The sequence below is a fragment of the Quercus lobata genome, chromosome 10 (genome assembly GCF_001633185.2).
Source record: "Quercus lobata isolate SW786 chromosome 10, ValleyOak3.0 Primary Assembly, whole genome shotgun sequence".
NCBI classification, from domain to species: domain Eukaryota; kingdom Viridiplantae; phylum Streptophyta; class Magnoliopsida; order Fagales; family Fagaceae; genus Quercus; species Quercus lobata.
In genome coordinates, this window is record NC_044913.1 from 33,472,959 (window position 1) to 33,491,599 (window position 18,641).

An 18,641-nucleotide genomic window follows, 5' to 3' on the forward strand; every position below is an offset into this window, starting at 1 on the left:
TCAGCGAAGAAGATGCTAGGGGAGTGAAGCAGCCTTATAACAACCCCCTGGTCATAATGCTCATGATACAAGGATTCAACACCAAGAGAATCCTTGTGGACAATGGTAGCTCCGCGAACATCATCTACCTTCCCACTTTCTAGTAGCTGAAGTTAGATCCAGACAGACTACGCCCATTGGTTTCCCCCCTCGTCAGTTTCAGTGGGGACAGAGTATATCCCAAGGGTATAGTGACTTTGACAGTAACAGTGGGGACCTACCCAAAACAGTTGATGCGTTAGTTAGACTTCTTAGTGGTAGACTACCTATCATCCTACAATGTGATCATTGGGAGACCCACGCTTAACCGGTGGAAGTTAGCCACATCCACCTATTACTTAAAAGTAAAGTTCCCAACTGAGAATGGTGTTGGCGAGGCAAAAGGAGATCAGGTTCTAGCCAAAGAATGCTACCAGGTCATGCTGGCTGCAAAGGAGAACCATACATGGATGATCGAGAAGAAGAACGAAGATAAAGTGGAAGCTCTGGAAACAGTAGAACTGGTTGAAGGAGTGGCAACCAAGACGACAAGAATAAGGACGACACTAAGTCCCGAGATGAAACCAAGCCTCACGAAGACATGTCAAGCATATCTCCAAAAGTTACACAACATAAGCTGAATGTGGACCCAAAGAGAAAGCTTGTCCAACAAAGACGACGAGTCTTCACCCCAGAATGAAACCAAGCAATTATAGACGAGGTTAACAAACTATTATCAGCAGGCTTTATTCGGGAGGTCTATTATCCTGATTGGCTCGCAAATGTTGTCCTAGTGAAGAAAGCAAATGGAAAATGGAGAATGTGCATGGACTTCACAGACCTGAATAAAGCCTGCCTGACAGACAGTTTCCTTGCCAAAAATAGACCAGTTAGTAGATTCTACAACCGGGCATAAGTTGCTGACGTTCATGGACACTTTCTCAAGTACAACCAAATAAAAATGGCCGAAGAAGATCAGGAGAAAACCACTTTTGTCACAAGTCAGGGTCTCTATTGCTATAAGGTGATGCCCTTCAGGTTGAAGAATGCAGGAACAACCTACCAGAAGTTAGTAAACAAGATGTTCAGCAAGCAGATTAGCAAGAACATAGAGGTGTATATGGATGATATGTTCGTCAAGAGTAGAGAAGAATTTTCCCATCTGGACGACCTGATGGAGACGTTTGCCACCCTCAGGTAATACAAGATGAAGTTGAATCCCAGTAAATGTGTCTTTGGTGTATCCTCGAGGAAATTATTGGAATTCATGGTGTCCCAAAGGGGGATAGAAGCAAACCCGGAGAAGGTACAAGCCATACTCAACATGACGTCACCCAAGACCGTCAAAGAGGTCAATAAGCTCACAGGAAGAATTGCAGCTCTTAACAAGTTCGTCTGTAGAGCGACGGACAAATGCCTGTAGAGCGACGGACAAATGCCTGCCCTTCTTCAAGACATTGAAGCAGGCCTTCGCTTGGACTGACGAATGTGAAGCAGCCTTTCAAGAACTCAAGAGATACCTAAGTAATTCGACCCTCTTGAGCCCATCCAAGGAGGGGGAAAATTTGTATTTGTATTTAGCAGTCTTAGCCACGGCCATAAGTGCAGCCCTCATTCGAGAAGAGGAAAGGAAGCAACTCCTAGTTTACTATGTCAGTCAAGCTTTCCAAGGTGCCGAAGCTAAATACATTTGTGGATTGAAAAAATTACATTTGTGTTAATAGTAGCCTTGCGCAAACTGTGACCATACTTTCAGGCGAACCCCATCCTAGTGATGACGGATCAACCCATCAGGAAGTCCATGAACAAACCCAAAGCAACAAGGAGAATGGTCCAGTGGGCAATTGAACTCAGCTAGTTCGATATTGAGTACCACCCCAAGACAGCCATTAAGGCACAAGCCCTGGTGGACTTCATCACTGAATTCACCCTCCTAGACGATGATAACCTTACCAACGAAACAGAGCGGTGGATAGTACGGACCGATGGTTCGTCAGCCTAAAGGAGGGGAGGAGTAGGGGTCGTCATAACCACCCCTGACGGAGAAGTGCTCAAATATGGAGTTCAACTAAAATTCCTGGCCACCAATAACGAGGCTGAGTATGAAGGAATACTGACAGGATTAAGGCTTGGTAAGGCACTCGAAACTAAGAACTTGCTAGTCCAGAGTGATTCAAAGCTCATGATAGGGCAAATTAAGGAAGAATATGAAGCAAAGGAGAAGCGAATGCAGAGATACCCCAGGTTGACGAAACATCTGACTCAGGACTTTGATAATGTAGAATTTGTACAGATCCCTAGAAGCCAGAACATGGTAGCAGAAGAAGTTGCAAACCTAGCCTCATCGGAAGAAGGAGCGGTGAGTACGGGCCTGATGACAGAGGTCCAGAAATTCCCCAGCATCGAGGAGATCTCCAATCATATCCTTTGTCCAGGATAGGCACCTCCCTCAAGATGTCGAGGAAGCCAGAAAGATCAGGAGGAGAGCAGCTAGATTCACGATTCTGAACGACACACTATACAAGAAAGGCTTTTCCATGCCTTACCTGAAGTGTGTGGATGAAGAAGAAGCCAAATATATTCTAGAGGAGATCCATGAAAGAGTTTGTGGAGACCATGCAAGCCCTAGATTGTTGGTAAGTAAAATTATCAGAACAGGTTATTTTTGGCCCACAATGCAAAAAGAAGCAAGGGAGGTCGTCAAGAAGTGTGACAAGTGCCAAAGGTTTAGGAACGTCCAACGCCTTCCAGCGGAAAGACTGACGACGATATCTTCCCTCTGGCCCTTTGTACAATGGGGAATTGACATCGTCGTCCCACTACCTCAAGGTAAAGGACAGGTAAAATTTCTTCTAGTCGCCATTGATTATTTCACAAAGTAGGTAGAAGCAGAGGCGCTAGTAACCATCATTAAAGCCAGGATCTAGAAATTTGTTTGGAAAAACATAATCTACAGGTTTGGGATTCCATGGACAATCATATCAGATAATGGGCGGTAGTTCGACAGTTAAAACTTCAGGGACTTCTGTTTAGGCCTAGGGATCAAGAACTAGTTCTCATCCCCAGGACATCCACAAGCAAACGGACAAACGGAGGTAACGAATCGGACACTACTCAAGATAATCAAGGCCAAGTTAGATGATGCAAAAGGTGCTTGGTCGGAAGAATTTCCTAGCATCTTGTGGGCCTACAGGGCCACGGCAAGAACCCCGATAGGAGAAACCCCTTTCTGACTCGCCTATGGTACTAAAGCAGTAATCTCAGTTGAGGTGGGAATAACCAGCACTAGGCAAGAAATGGTCCATGAGGAAGATAATGACGACCAACTACGAGTCAACCTGGATTGCTTAGACGAAGTGAGAGAGAAAGCCTTTGGTAAAATGACGAAGTACCAACAGAAGATGGCTGAGTATTACAACAAAAGGGTGAAGCTCAAACGACTCGACATAGGAGACCTCGTCCTACACAAGGTCACCCTAGCAACCAAAGATCCTACCCAAGGAAAACTCGGCCCCACATGGGAAAAACCTTACCGGGTCATCAATTACTCCCGGCAAGGCAGCTATCACTTGGAAACCATAGACGAGCAGAGGCTTCCACGACCATGGAACATTGAGCACTTGAAGAAATACCACCAATAGATGTAACAAACAATTGTATTCATTCTTGAAAGAAATAAAAGGGACTATTCAGCCAATATTTTAGTGCAAGCAAAAAAAAAAAAAAAAAAAAAAAGAGAGAGAAAAAGAAAATGGCTAAGTAACAAGATTCCGCCTTGATGGATGTAAATTACTGACGAAGCCATAAATATGACAAGATCCCTTAAATGGGTGTAAGTCACAAAAATTTTAGCTAAGTAACAAGATTCCGCCTTGACGAATGTAAGTTACTGACAAAGCCATAAATATGACAAGATCCCTTAAATGGGTGTAAGTCACAAAAATTTTGGCTAAGTAACAAGATTCCGCCTTGACGGATGTAAGTTACTAACGAAATCATAAATATGACAAGATCCCTTAAATGGGTGTAAGTCACAAAAATTTTGTCTAAGTAACAAGATTTCGCCTTAACGGATGTAAGTTACTGACGAATCCATAAATGTGACAAAATCCCTTAAATGGGTGTAAGTCACACAAAAAAATAGCTAAGTAACAAGATTCCGTCTTGATAGATATAAGTTACTGACGAATTCAAAAGAGACAAGAACCTTGCAACAAACACGCTCAAGAGAGAGCATCTTTTGAAGGGTCACGACTAAAAACTGTTGACGAAGAAGGAGAAGGGTTTCAACTAAAAATTCTTTTGCTAAGCACAAAGCATTGACACAAAAAGGAAATTACAAGAACAGAAGTGGCAAACAAGTAAGTATGCAATTACTAATTTAAATTCAAGCCCAAAAACAGAGGGCAATTGCCATTGTCTTTACATCTAAACCTAAGGCCCATAAACACTAGGCTAAGATATTGTTCTCAAAACAGATTAAAAAAAAAAAAAAATTGTTTTGGAGTTAGACTTACAAAAGGCCCAAAACATAACGAGCACCTAAAAAAAAAAAAAAAAAAATCTTTTCAAGTAATTAGCTCAGGCGTTAACAGCATTATCATCACCAATCGAGGCATCATCAACAGGAACATTCTCGGAAGCGTTACCCTCAGGAGCCAAGGACTGGGCAGCCTCGTCAATTGCCATCTCCTTGTCCACCTCTTCAAGGTCCAAGTTTTCCAGATCAACTCCAGTGGGATGCTTGACAAGGTACCTCCTCAGAAGCTCAAAACCCTTGAAGTACCAACTGAAGAGCACTGTGTTGTACTTGTCAGTCTGCTGAAACGCCTCAACGGACCTAGCAGCAATGGTCTTGAGTTTTTCCTTGGCTCCTAGAAGCTACTCATCCTTCTTTAGGTTCAGCTGACGCTCAACCTTGATGTCATCACTCAAGGTCTTAATTTTTTCCTTCATAGTGTTGACCTCATCCATAGAATCAATAAGTGACTTCTTTATCATGGAATTCTCCGACTCCAAAGCCTCCATCCTGGATGTTAGAGACTCCACCTTGGCCTCTTGATTAAGGTACTTAGAAGTAATATGAAGGCTCTCCTTCAACACCTGAAAAGAACATTGAAGCCGTCAGTACAATGATAAAAATAAATAAATAAATAATAAAAAAAAGGAGACTAAAAGTTGCACGAGCACGTTACCTGAACCAATTTGTGGACGTGGTGAGTCGCAACCTCATTGAAGGACATGCCGAAAATGGCCTTCAAATCCTCGGCAGTCACGACCCCATGCGCCCTTTCCACCACTAGACCCTCATCATCCCAAACGCAAGATGGATGGGAATCGGCTTTCTCTTTCCCTTTGTCAGTTACCTGAGACCTCTTGGAGGTAGGAGTAGGGATCTCTTCAACCGAAGTGGCTGGAGAAGCCGTCCTCACCGTCTTTGTACCAGAGACAATAGGAGTGACGGAGGTCGATGGAGTAGCCAAAGGGCCTTTCCCTGTGATATGCACTGTCCTTTTCCTGAGGCTGGACAGCGGCTCGTCCTTCTTTGTTCTCATCTTTGCATACAAATCTTTGTTAAATTTGGTCGTCATTTCTGCAAGAAGAAAACACTTGTGAAAAATAAAAACAAGTATATGTAATCAATACTGACGAACCTAACACTTACTATTTTTTCCTTGAATTTCAAGATTGCGTAGGACGAAGGCAGAAGGCTCCAGCCCGAGGCAATAGAAGGCAAGAGTCCGTGGGTCTACAAGATCGTCCTAGTTCTCAACCGTTTGTGCATATTTGATTGCTTTCTCCACATGCCCCTTATACCTGCTATTAAGTTTGGGTCGTCTCTTAACTGCGCAAAGCAAAAAGTAAAGGAGTCACTGGCGGTAATGGTAAACGTAACAAAACTTAAATGATAAGAAGAAATAATGATGCACCTAAGGTCGGGGTTCCCCACAGACGATGCAACCTCGAGAGATCACCCTAAACCTCTCCAGAAGGAGTCTCAAAATCGTCCCCAAACACAAAGAAAAACCTGGACTTCCAATATCTGAAAGACGAAGGTAAACCTTTGACGATTCTGGTCTTCCGTTGCCAGGGCACCAATTCATAGTACCTATGCTCCTTAGACTTTTTCAAGTGATATAAGCAAACAAGCTCGTCTACCTTGAGCATACCTCCGTTCGCAGTGGCCAACCATATCCCCATACAGCTAATCACTATCCTCCATGAGTTGGGCATAAGTTGCCCAGGAGCAATATCAAAGTGGTCCAATAGCTCCATGAGGAAGGGATGGATAGGAAACCTCAACCCACAAACGAAGGTAAACTTGTAAAAGCATACCTCCCCGGGGAAGAAGTGATAGGCCCAATCCTCTTCATTGGGTAAACGAACCCTACCTCGCTCCGGGAATTGGAATCTATCCTGAAATCTACCCAGAGTGTTAGCATCCAGTCCACACTCCTCCTTGAGGGCGTGAAAAGCTCTAATCTCTCAAGGGGTAGAGATGACAATATCTCCCTCCACTAGGTCACCGCTAGACGATAACCTAGTCTCGAGTTCACTAGACCTAACCTCAGACATTCTCTCCCGCTTTTTCACCAAACTCTCGAACCAATCAATCAATTGACGAAGCAAAGGCAACAGAGTGGCCAATGCAATGCTTAAACTGTTACCCTCAAAAACAAAATTCTCAAGGTGAGGGAAAACGCCTAAAGACCCTCCTAAGTGCGCAAAAATGAAAGAAATTGTGGGGCAAGCTATCCTAACCTCAGAGCTACCAACCATGGAAAACCAAAAAAAGCACAAAAGGAAGAAATAAAAGCTAAATCCCCAAGAAATCGAAGACAAACACCAAAAGAAAAGGAAAGGAGAGAAAGAAAGAGATCAGAGGTTGTATTACAATAATAAAAATGAAAAAGGAAGCAAGAAAAAGAGAAGAAGAGTACCTTAAAAGGCAAATGAGGGAGGCACCATCGCACCGCACACCGACTTGAAGAAGAGTTGCTGAGGAAAGTTAGGAAAGAAAATACTCAGAGCAATGATTGGAAGTTTTGAGAAAAGTAAAAAATGAGAAAGGGAGAAGTTTAAAAACCACAGCTTAAAAAACTGAAATTCAGCAGGAAACCCAAGGGTCATTGGAGCATTAACTCTGCAGATCAGAACGTGCCACGTGGCCACGATGCGTGTGGCGTTGCCACTGTGCATTTAATACGGAGCGAAACCCCAAGGGTTATAGACAGCTCATAAAAACCTTTCATCTTCTATGGTCATCATGACACGTCACAACAACCATAGAACCTCGGGGGTAGCTAACGGGACTAACGAAGTCAACCTCCTTGGACGAAGTCATTGATACTGACGAAGTAACCTTGACAAACGAAACAACTACACCTCTAACGAAGGTAAAGAAGCTATTCAATATGGTCAATAAATAAGGCAAGCAATCAAGAGGCCAGCTGGGCAAACCATTAGAAGACCATTAAAATCCACATTACTGGGGAAGAGGTGTTACCCAAAGGAGCATTAAAACCACTATAATAGCCACAACGGCTAGGAGCTAAAAGAATGTATATATATATAGCCCTTACCCCTCCAATAGAAGGTACATTGACACACAAATAGTATCCCTAGTTATTTTTATACTCTATTATTCACTATAAGCTTCTTATACTAACTTTGGCATCGGAGGTGTTGTGGCAGGCACCACACCGGTGACCATAGTAGACAATTAGTATTCCAACAAAAAGAGTAGACAATTAAAAGTTATTGTTATTTATACTTATTGAAAATGTATTCCCTTGTCAAATTTATATAAATAAATAAATAAATATATATATATATATATATATATATATATATATAGACAAATGGTTGATAAGTGTGTGTATGTGTACTTACATACATTACTGTCTATATATATGAGCAAGATGAGTGGTAAAGATCATGAAAATTTGACAACTAATTAATTTTGATTGTATCTATTGTCAAAATTTTAGTATGAAAACCAAATTCATTCTTGGTTTTTTTATTTATAATATTACATTAGTTAGTTTATATAATATACATGTTTTAAATTATATAAGAAATATTTTTAAAAAAATTGTATACCAAACACCAAAAAACATTCTCAAGCTCATTTTCAAGGTTATTACCAAACACTGGAAAATGAGACAGTTTTATAGAAAATGCTCTTTTGAAAATGAACCATTTTCCAGAAAACATTAATGCTAAAACAAACAAAGCGTAAGGGATGAGATAAACCCATTTAAATAAACTTGAACGGATTTGGTGCTGATCCCTATTTGAATTTTGAAAGGAAGTTGAAGATGATGCTGAACTTGTGTTATCTTCTGCACCTGTTTCGTATTTTGGCTCTAACTTTCTGCTCAAAATTCTGATTGATTCTAGATTGGTGATTCTAAAAGAAAATTCAATTATCTACAACTTTTTCAGAAATAGAGAAAACCAAATTTCAACATTTTCCAGGCCAAAAGTGCAATTCAATTTGCTGCTGAAAATAGTAACGTTTTTTGAGCATTTTTCTGTTTTTTGAAATTTTTCATAGAATGTATCTGTTTTTCTATCCAACTTATTTTTCAAAAGCTTTCTTCTAAAGCTAAGGGAAGGGATAAGCCTATTAGATAAGCTTGAAAAGATTTGATGTTGATCCCCATTTGAAATTTGTAAAGAAAATTGAAGATGATGCTAAATTTGTGTTATCTGCTGCACTTGTTTCGTATTTTGGCTATAACTTTCTGCTCAAAATTCCAATTGATTAGGGATTGGTTTTTTTTGAAAGGAAATTCAATTATCTACAATTTTTTCAAAAATAAAGAAAATCAAATTTCAACATTTTCTCGGCCAAAAATGCGATTCAAGTTGCTGCTGAGAATAATAACGTTTTTTTGAGCATTTTTCTATTTTTTGAATTTTTTCATCGATCATATCTTTTTTTCTCTCCAAATTATAAAATAAATAATATATATAAAAAAAATAAAAAATAAAAGATAAGATGCCATAAAGGAAAACATTTTTTTTATTATTTCTTAAAAAAATGAAGTAAAATGAAATCCAATAAAAAATCACACTTAATTAATTTTAAATTAATTCTTGTGAGAACCAATCAAAATTAAGTGTTTAAAATAAGACGTGATCGGGCCCATCGTGTAGGTGAGCCATGATCATTGAAAATTGTTTGTATGGTAACTTTTGATCAGGTGGTCCGATCAAAGCTCATGACATACTATTATGATCATTAGAGCATCAAAATTTGTTTTGTATCACAAATCTAAAGATCTACATGTTGGTTAAATGCAAGTTGTAAAATGGGGTGACTACACCTGGTGAAATCAGTCTTCTAGACTTTGGTGGCCAATGATCATATCACATCATTTAAATAGTTTATATCATCCAAGAATATGTGATTGCAAAGATTGAAACAAACATTTATAAGCATCATGAACCCCATTCTAGGCATGCATAGAATTGATATTGAAAGACATGGTGAATGTGTGTGGTGTAATAAATCTAATCTAAGAGCATTTAAACATGTTATATGAATTTAACAAATAAACCCTAAATCATGCAAAGCTAAGAACAACCTAAATCTAACATTCTAGCAACCAAGAACATGCAAAGAACTAAAAAATAAAGCATGCTTGAATCCTAAATAGCTAGGGTATAATTAAAAACAAAGGTTTAGAAACATTACCTACATGCACCAGCACTCTTGAGCACTCCAAGTAAGATAATTCCTCTAGAGTGGGATTTGTAAGTATGAAGTTGGTTGTCCAAGACCTGGAGGTCCAAACTATTCCTTCTAATGAATTAAGACCAAAAGGTTCAAAAACCCAAAGCTACCCTCCTACTTTTAACTCTAGAAAGTAGGAGAGAGAGAGAGAGAAATCTCAATTTATTAGGAAGTTCTAAGGATTTCTAGAGTTTTTGGTGTCCTTTAGACCATTGATGGAGGGGGGTATTTATGCACTTTAAGCTAGGTTTTCTGAAGAAAAAATTTAGAGGGAAAAGTCAAATTGATTGGGGAACAAGCAAAAGCAAAAAAATGGTAAAAAAAAAAATAAAAAAAAAATAAAATAAAATCTATAGGTTTTGGTCCAAGTGCCAATCGCAGTTTGATTTGATTTCTTCCGAATTTTGACTTATTTTTCAAAGTTCCTTGGTCCTCAAGGTCAGAAAATTAATTCCAAAAATGCTAAATTAATTAATTAATTATTCAATTAATCAATTTCTGCGAATTCTATCGGGAATTAATAAATATTTTGTCTTCAGATTAAATTGGGTGCATGCAACCTTACCATAAACTCTATCCTTGGCCAATAGCATTATGATACCTCATCAAATTAATTTAATTTGGATTAAAAATGGACCAATTATAATTAAGAGATCATCATCATGCATGGTCGAGACCTAATTCACGCGAGTGCACTTTACTGTCAAAACTTTTTTTTTTAATATCTTTTAATTTGTTTGCCTAATTAAAGCTCATGAATTGTCGTATTGGTCGATATGACCTCAAGATTCATTTCATGAAATGTATTTGGAGATTAAACAGCCAAAATTATAGTTTTTCCCCTGAGATATGAGATTGTGATAATATTCAATGCAAGTGAGATTAAATGGGAGTTGCAAAATGGGGTGTTTGCAGAATCTCAATTTGCTAGAGTTATTTGAGAATAGGCCTAGATCATATAAGAAATGACATTACCTACCTGATTATATAAAGGACAAAGTTTGACTACAAACTTAACTGTAGCCAATGGCTACAACTTCCACTAAAAAAATTAACATAACTTAATATTTTGAAAATCTAACTGTTAAATTGTATGTTCTTTATGTTCTTAACACACGTATCAAATTTTGTGTAAATCAGATGTTATTTACTATTTGATTCATAAACTTATTTTTTATACATAATTTTAAACTACAAAAACTTAAAATTTAAACATTTGATTGATAACTTCATTTTTGATCTTTGATCTTCTAGAAATTTTGTAAGCATATAGGATATAAAAGGAAAATATAATCTAATGGTGGATTTATCAAAATTCACATTCAATAAAAAGATATTGAGTGGAATTGTAACCATTGGTTACAACCAAGTTTAATTATAGCCAAACTTTTTTTTTTGAGAAAGAATTATAGCCAAACTTTGTTCTTATATAAATGAACTTTATTAAGAGTACTCATGTAACCTTGACATCATGTCGATACCATATTTTACCTTTTAAAAATGCCAAAATTCATATTCTTTGCATTAAGACCGTGGGAATGTCCAATTTTAATATCTCAAATTAAATTTACCAAATTACCCTTGGTAGGTCAAACCTTGATCGAGTTAATTGGCAATCGTACGAAGTCAAATTTCATCATTGTAAATCAAAATTCATATTTCCAAACATTTTCAGTTTAACAAAATTTGACAACAGTCAACTCGAGACAATCTAACTATTCGATTGGGACTTTAAGCCTATATTGTCAAAGAAAAAGCGGAGCTTATGGACTGGGCACCCACCCGCTAAGCTTAGAGAAGAAGGATTTGAAGCTATTGTTTTTTTATTGAAATTACAATCCAATAAAATTTAAAAATTTAAAAAAAAAAAAAAAGGAAGCTAAAACTGAAATGAACCTACCTACTTTCGTTTTAATGTAAGCGTCATAGAGCCACTATTTCAACAATGCACTATGTGTCTGACCCTATTACAGCTCACCTCAATTACACACAGAAGGTGTGTGCCGCTAATAGTTTTTCATTACCTAAGAGCATTAGCATCTGAAAATCTAAAAACAAAATCTCATTTTACGGCCTAAAAGCCTACCATTTTACAAGTCACCTTACATCATTATTTATTACATCCAGCCAAACACTATTTATTTATTAATTCATAATCTCTCTCTCTCTCTCTCTCTCTCTCTCCAAAGCAACTAGCAACCTCTCTTCACCATCACCAACAACTACCAAGCCCACCACTACAGCACCGCCAAACCCACACCCATTGCCCAGCAAACCCAAATTAGCCTCATCCACCACGCCAAGCAATCCCACATCACCCACACCCATTACTGCTCAGCAAATAAGCATTAGCCACACCCACAAATCGCAATTCCTAATCACCACAAATTGCAACCCACCACCATCGTTGTCAATACTGTATTTTTCTAGCCTCGATTTACGTGCCTAGAATTGTGATTTAAATCTTTAAAAAGGGTGAAAACCATGATTTTAAAGATCGAAAGTTGGGAACAATGTGAAAAAATCATATTTTCCCTAATTGGACGACGGAACAAAAAATCCAAAATCAAACTTGCACTTCTAGCTAGATTTGACCAATGTTTACTAAACCCTGACCAAGAGTGGTCCAAATGTTGAATTTTTTATCCAACCGTCCGATTGAGGTATGTTGTGGGCCTTTTTCACAATGTTGGGCTGGGCTGCCTCCTGCGGTACTAGGCCCAAGTGTTCTGAGTAAGGGAGTTGAGACCGGTCCAACTACAACTCAATTTGGTCCGGCTTGTGCGCAAACTATACCTCGTTTTCCAGGAGCATGCTTACGACAGGCAGAGCTACTTTAGATGAGTTATGGCAAGCAGACATATAATAATGATAAAAGAAAGTACTTTGGCTTTTAATCAAAGTGAATAAATAGTCCTCAATAAAAATGATAATCACAAGCAGTTTTGTAAAGAAAACAGTGGAAATAAGTGGGTAAGACACGAGTTAACAGAAGAGAGAAATATGATCAATCCAATGTACCAAACTGTGCTACAGGACCAAAACGAAAGAGGGAAGAACAATTTTCCTCTATGCGAATAATCTCCTGAGGAAATCCTGCCGTGGAAATTAATCACTTTGAGAGAACCGAACCTGAATGGTTGGTGCCTAAGAGAACCTTTTGCTTTTGACAGAGAGTAGGACTTTGAGAGGGAGAGAGCGAATCAACCTATTAGTGCATGCCTGCCGTTCTAAGTTCTCTCTTTTTCCTTTGTTGTTTTTCTTCTTTTCTTAGTACTTACTCCTATTTTTTACGATTTTCTCCTTGGGATTCCTATTACCGTGATCGTGTTCCCCCCCCCCTTTTGCTGTGCACAACAATGGCCCTTTTTTATAGTGCCTGCCGTGATTGGATTTTACTATTTTAGCCTTTAATTGTCTTTGTCTGGTCTAGGTGTACTTGCCGACCACCACTGGTCCATCTGTGTTGGTTGTGCCACTCCCCATTACCAGACAAAGAAGGCTATTTTGTTTGTTTATCTACCGTGGCACCCTTACTTGCTACGGTGTGGGTGCTCTCTTTCTCTATCCCTTATGACATGCACCTAGTGGTTCCAACTCATCCTTACTTCTTTTGGACGATATGTCATCCCAGCAGTACCTTTCCCCCAAAAAAGCCTAAACAAGAATCTCAGAATAGGTTTTCCCCTCTCCCCACCGCCAAACCATGCCCTTTTACTTCTGACCCATGACCTCACAGTGTCCTGTATTGGTTAGGTATAGGCTGGTGATGTCTAGGCCTTGCGCGTGCCTCACTTCTATGTATGTCCAAAATTTGCATGCTGCTCATGTGTTCGTCATGGTCTGGAGGCTCGTTTGCATAGTCTGTCGTCCGTTCTTGACTTTTTATGGCGTGAGTTGTTTTCTGATTTCTCATTCTTTTATGGCTGCTCCCCTTAGGGGCTAGGCTTTATTTGATGGTGGGCTTTGCCTTCTTTTAGCCTACTCTTTTACTACCATCATTTCCAACCACACCATTCTGTCATTCCTGTTGTGACGTTATTTGACCTAATCCTGCTAGGCCTCTTTGGGCCTACTGTTTATTCTTCCCCCAATGGCTCAGTATGGCCATTGGTTCTTTTATTACATTACTTGCGGGCTCCAGTGTCCCATTTACTTCCTCTTGAGCATCCTTGGCCCATTTGCTTTCTCTGGGCTTCCTTGGCCCTTTTCCCAACTCTGCATTCCCATGGGCTTTTACTAACTTCTTTGGGCTTCCCCGGCCCAATTACCTTATCCCTCATCCTTGAGACTCATGGGCTTGCCATCAACCCCTTACTTTCTTTACTTTCATTACTTTGGGCCTGCTCTAGCCCATTCTCACTTTTCTACATCACATACTGCCCATGGGTTTGTTTCTTCTCTCTTTCTGAGCTACTTTAGGCCCGTCTACTTCCTCAAGGCCCATTTGTTTATTTCATGGGCCTGCAATCCATTATTCCTACCATTTGGGCTTAATGGTTTTTTCTATCTACTTACTAACTCTTTTCTACCCATGTTGCTGGGCTTCTTCTTTTTATTGGGCTTCTAAAAATGATCATCAATAAGGTAAATTTTAATTCATCTTAAATATCTAGAAATTCCCTTTGAAACGATAGTTCATGGGCCAAATCCGAGTTAAAACAGGTGAGATATCAAGAAAATACCAAAATCCTATTAAATTTATTATTTTCAAGTCAAAAGAGCTGTTTTTTGGGGTATTTTTGCATAATAAATTGTATTGATTCAGCCACAGCAGTGCAATCTTCCTAAACCAGATTTAATTATGATGAGGCATCTACTTTACATAAAAAGGGCTCGGCAATATCTGCCCTAGATTGGGAGAAATGAATTTTTCAAAAATAGTGCTATTAAATTTCCTACACTACATCACCTCCCTTCTAGGCGTGACATCTCAACAACCGTAGCTCTAAATCATACAAGGCTATGACCTATGGAAACTAGACATCCAGAACTTACCAGAGACACTAAGTTTGGATAAATACAAGCTCGAAAAGGCCTCCAAACAATATCTTGAAAGTTGACTAGAAAGGGGAAAAAGACGAAAAGTGAATTGGAGTGTACATCAAGACATTTTTGAGTAAGGTGTTGCATGCAACACCTTAACCTAGCCGCACAACCCAATATGCGGCTAGGTGAGATGTTACATGATACACCTCATCCATCTATAAATAGACCCCCTCCCCTTTGAGAAAAATAGGCACAAAAATCCCAAAAAATTCTCCTCTCTCTCTCTCTCTCTCTCTTGATTTTCTCTCGGCTTTAGTTTCTTTCTCCTTTTATTTAGAAAACTCCTCTCTTAACAGAAACACCAGTCTCTTTTTCTACCATTTCCACACCTCCAAAGCTTTTAGGTAAGCTCGGTAAGCCATGTAATAAAAATGGGTTAGCTTTGTTTAAAGCTATACAATTTTCTTTCCTTCTTTCCTTGTAAATACATCATTCTGTATATGAAATGCTCTCCTTTTTATGTTGTTCATCTATTCTTTTGTTCTTTACATATTGTTCTATATTTCTTTACTTGTGTATATTTATTGCTTATGCTCTTTATTTAAAACTTTCCCTACACTTGTTAAAAAAAAAATTTCTATCATTTTCTTTTGTTGTCTTCTCTCTTTAAATCCCTTGGACTTAAAAAAGAGAAAACAACCCAACATCTTTGATAAATCCTCATCTTCCTAACAAGAAGGTTTGTGGAGGATTTTTCCTCATGCACAACCTACCTTAGTGGGAAGATGGTGATTTACCATAAGTGGGTCTCTCTTAAATGGGTTCTAAACCTTGTTTCTAAGCACAATATGGATAGGTTTCCGGGAAAATGGTAGAGGTCTCAATGACTCCCTCTTCCCAACATGGAAAAGAATCCAGAAGCTTAGAAATGACAAGATTAAAAGTTATTTTGGGGAGATTACTTAAAAAAGAATTTTAAATTAACATTTTTACATTATGTCTTGTCTTTAAATTCCTTTAAATCCAAGCTCTTAAATTATATCTTGTCTTTAAATTCTTTTAAATTCAAGCTTTTACACTATGTTTTATCTTTAAATTCAAGCTTTTACATTATGTCTTGTTTTTAAATTCCTTTAAATTCAAGCTTTTACATTATGCCTTGTCTTTAAATTCCTTTACATTCAAAGTCTTTAAATATTGTGCTCTTTTAATTTATGCACTTTAAGCTTGCTTTATCTTTCATCCCCTTTCTCATGTGTAATAGGGTTTAAGGGTGATAGTTCCCTAGTTAGCACCATAAACCCTAGATTACCAAATAGTAAAAAGTTTGGGTTAGCAAACCTCTAAAAAATGTGTTTCCAAAAGATTAAAAAAAGGGTCCAATGCCATCCATTTTTCTTAAAATGAATCATTTTCAAGCTTCTCTTTAATTTCTAACAAAAAAAAATAAAGGTCTTCCAATGGGGCACTTTTCAAACTCTCCATTTTCAAAACTTTACTTTTTTTTTTTTTTTTTTAAACAAAAAAATTAACAAAAACCATGGTTTTTACTAAAACCATAGAAACCATTTTCTCAAAAAAAAAAAAAAATTAAATGGTTTTAATTTATGTTTTGGGTATCTTTTTAAACAACATGGAAACTTACTCTAAAATAAAAGTGGTTTTAATCTAAAATTGTTCCCCCTTTTTAAAACTCCCTTTCAAGTTTAAGTGTTCTACCTTAAAAAGATAAAAACCATGGATTAATTACTTCAACCATTTTTTTTTAAAGGAAAACCCATGGAAACCATTTTCTTTAAATCAATCATTTTCTCATGTTTCAATTAGGGTTTCAAAAACCTTTTTCCAAACAAGTTGTTGCTTCCTTTGCTTTAATTTTCTTTATGAATGATTTTTAAGCTTAAACTTTGTTTCTTGAAAACTTTTTGGTTATCATTTATATTAAAAAAAAAAATACAAAGTTTAGTTGCTTTTGAAAGTTGGGTAAAAACCATGGTTTTCAATAAAACCATGGAAACCCTTTTTCCTAAAGTAAAATGGTTTTTGGTGTTTAAACATTTGCATCAAGTTCTTTCTATCCTAAAAAAATAAAGAAAAAAAAATTGGTTTTCAATAAAACCATGGAATCCATTTTCTCCACCAAAAAAAAAACCAACTCTTTTTTATAAAAAATGCTTTTGTTTTCCAAATTCATTTTCCTTAAAATTAAAGCATTTTTTATGCTTTTTACATCAAAGTAAAACCTTTTTTCATAAAAACCAAGAAAAGCTCTTTTTTAGGTCTTTTTCCAAAAATATGTGAACCTTAGTTTCAAAATAAAACTTTCCCAAAATTAATGAGTTTTCCTAAAAAAAATTGTTCATCTTTCCAAAGGTAAAAATTTAAGATTTCCATTCATGTTCATTGTTTTGAATCTCTAGAATTGCATTCTTTTAGAGATTTGTGTCTATGGTTCATTTCCATTGAACCAATAGACACCAATCAAGCAAATATATTCCCCCTCTACTTTCGCACTAATGTTTTTGGTTCATTAGGTTGTGCATGAGAATGAGAAAATGAAAGATAAATTTGCTAAAAGGTAACATATTTCCTTCCTTCTCCTTTTATTTTGTGTTGTACATATTCATATGCTAAATATGTAATAAATAATAAGCACATGTTAAATTATATGTATTATTTTTGCAATGTTGTAAATCCTCACATGCTATGTACATACACTTCACATGTTTTGCTTGTAAATAAATCTTTGAAATAAATATTCACATGTTGTTCACTCGGTTTGTTTTGATGGAAAACCTTGTGTAAAGATAGTTTTCTGCATTTTCTAGTGTTTTGTAGCATCTAAAAAAATGAGTCAAAGGAAAGCTATCTTTAGTCAACAGAAAAAAATATGACTTATTTTTAAAGATTGTTTTCCATTAAATTTTTTTAGAAAACAACTCTATCTCACAACAAGTTAAATAAGGGAAGTTTGGAGATTATTTTTCAACTCATTAAAGTTGCTACCAAATATTAGAAAATAATATAGTTTTACAGAAAATAATTTTTGGAAAATGGCTCATTTTCTAGAAAACATTATCGTCGAAACAAACAGAGTGGTTATATGTAGATAAATACTCATATATATATATATCGATTGTACATAATATTTTCAAAAAAAAAAAAAAAAAAAAAAAACCAAATGCCAAGTATCTAATTTTTTCTCTAAAAGTTAACATTGGAATTAAAATTAAAATATGGTACTATCTATTTTTTGGATAGATGGCATGGGGTGCCTAACACTTTCCCCACCCGTAACCAAACTTCTGAGTCCAAGATCTTTAGTTCAAGACTTCAATTTACCTTAATTAATTAATTACCTTGAAATGGTTCTTAGTTAATTAGGTAACTAAAAAGAATTGGACAAATAGATGACCAATCACACATAATACAAAACCAATAGTTGGTGGTGACTCCTAAAAGAAAAAATAAAAAGAGACTCACATGCACACCTTATCCTAGAAATACATGCACACAAAAGAGTCACATCACTAGGGACCCAATGTGCGATAAACCAAAAAGGAAAGCCTTCTCAAGACTTAAACCAAGCTTTTGAGCCTTTTTTGGGTGTCCACAACCATGATCAAAATCCACAACTACCATGAACAAAACCCACCACCACCTCGAACAAAACCCACAAAATAGATCTAACAGTAGTAGCTACAAACTGGACGAGAGAGAGAGAGAGAGAGAGAGAGAATAAAATGCAATAAAATAAAAAGTAAGAATTGCTACAATGAGCTCTTATTAGTAAGAATTTACTGTAGTAAGATTGTAAATTTTTTTAGGTATAGAGTCCTAGATGTTGAGGCTTTTAGTGTTTGGGGGGTTTTTAATTATCATTTTGTGG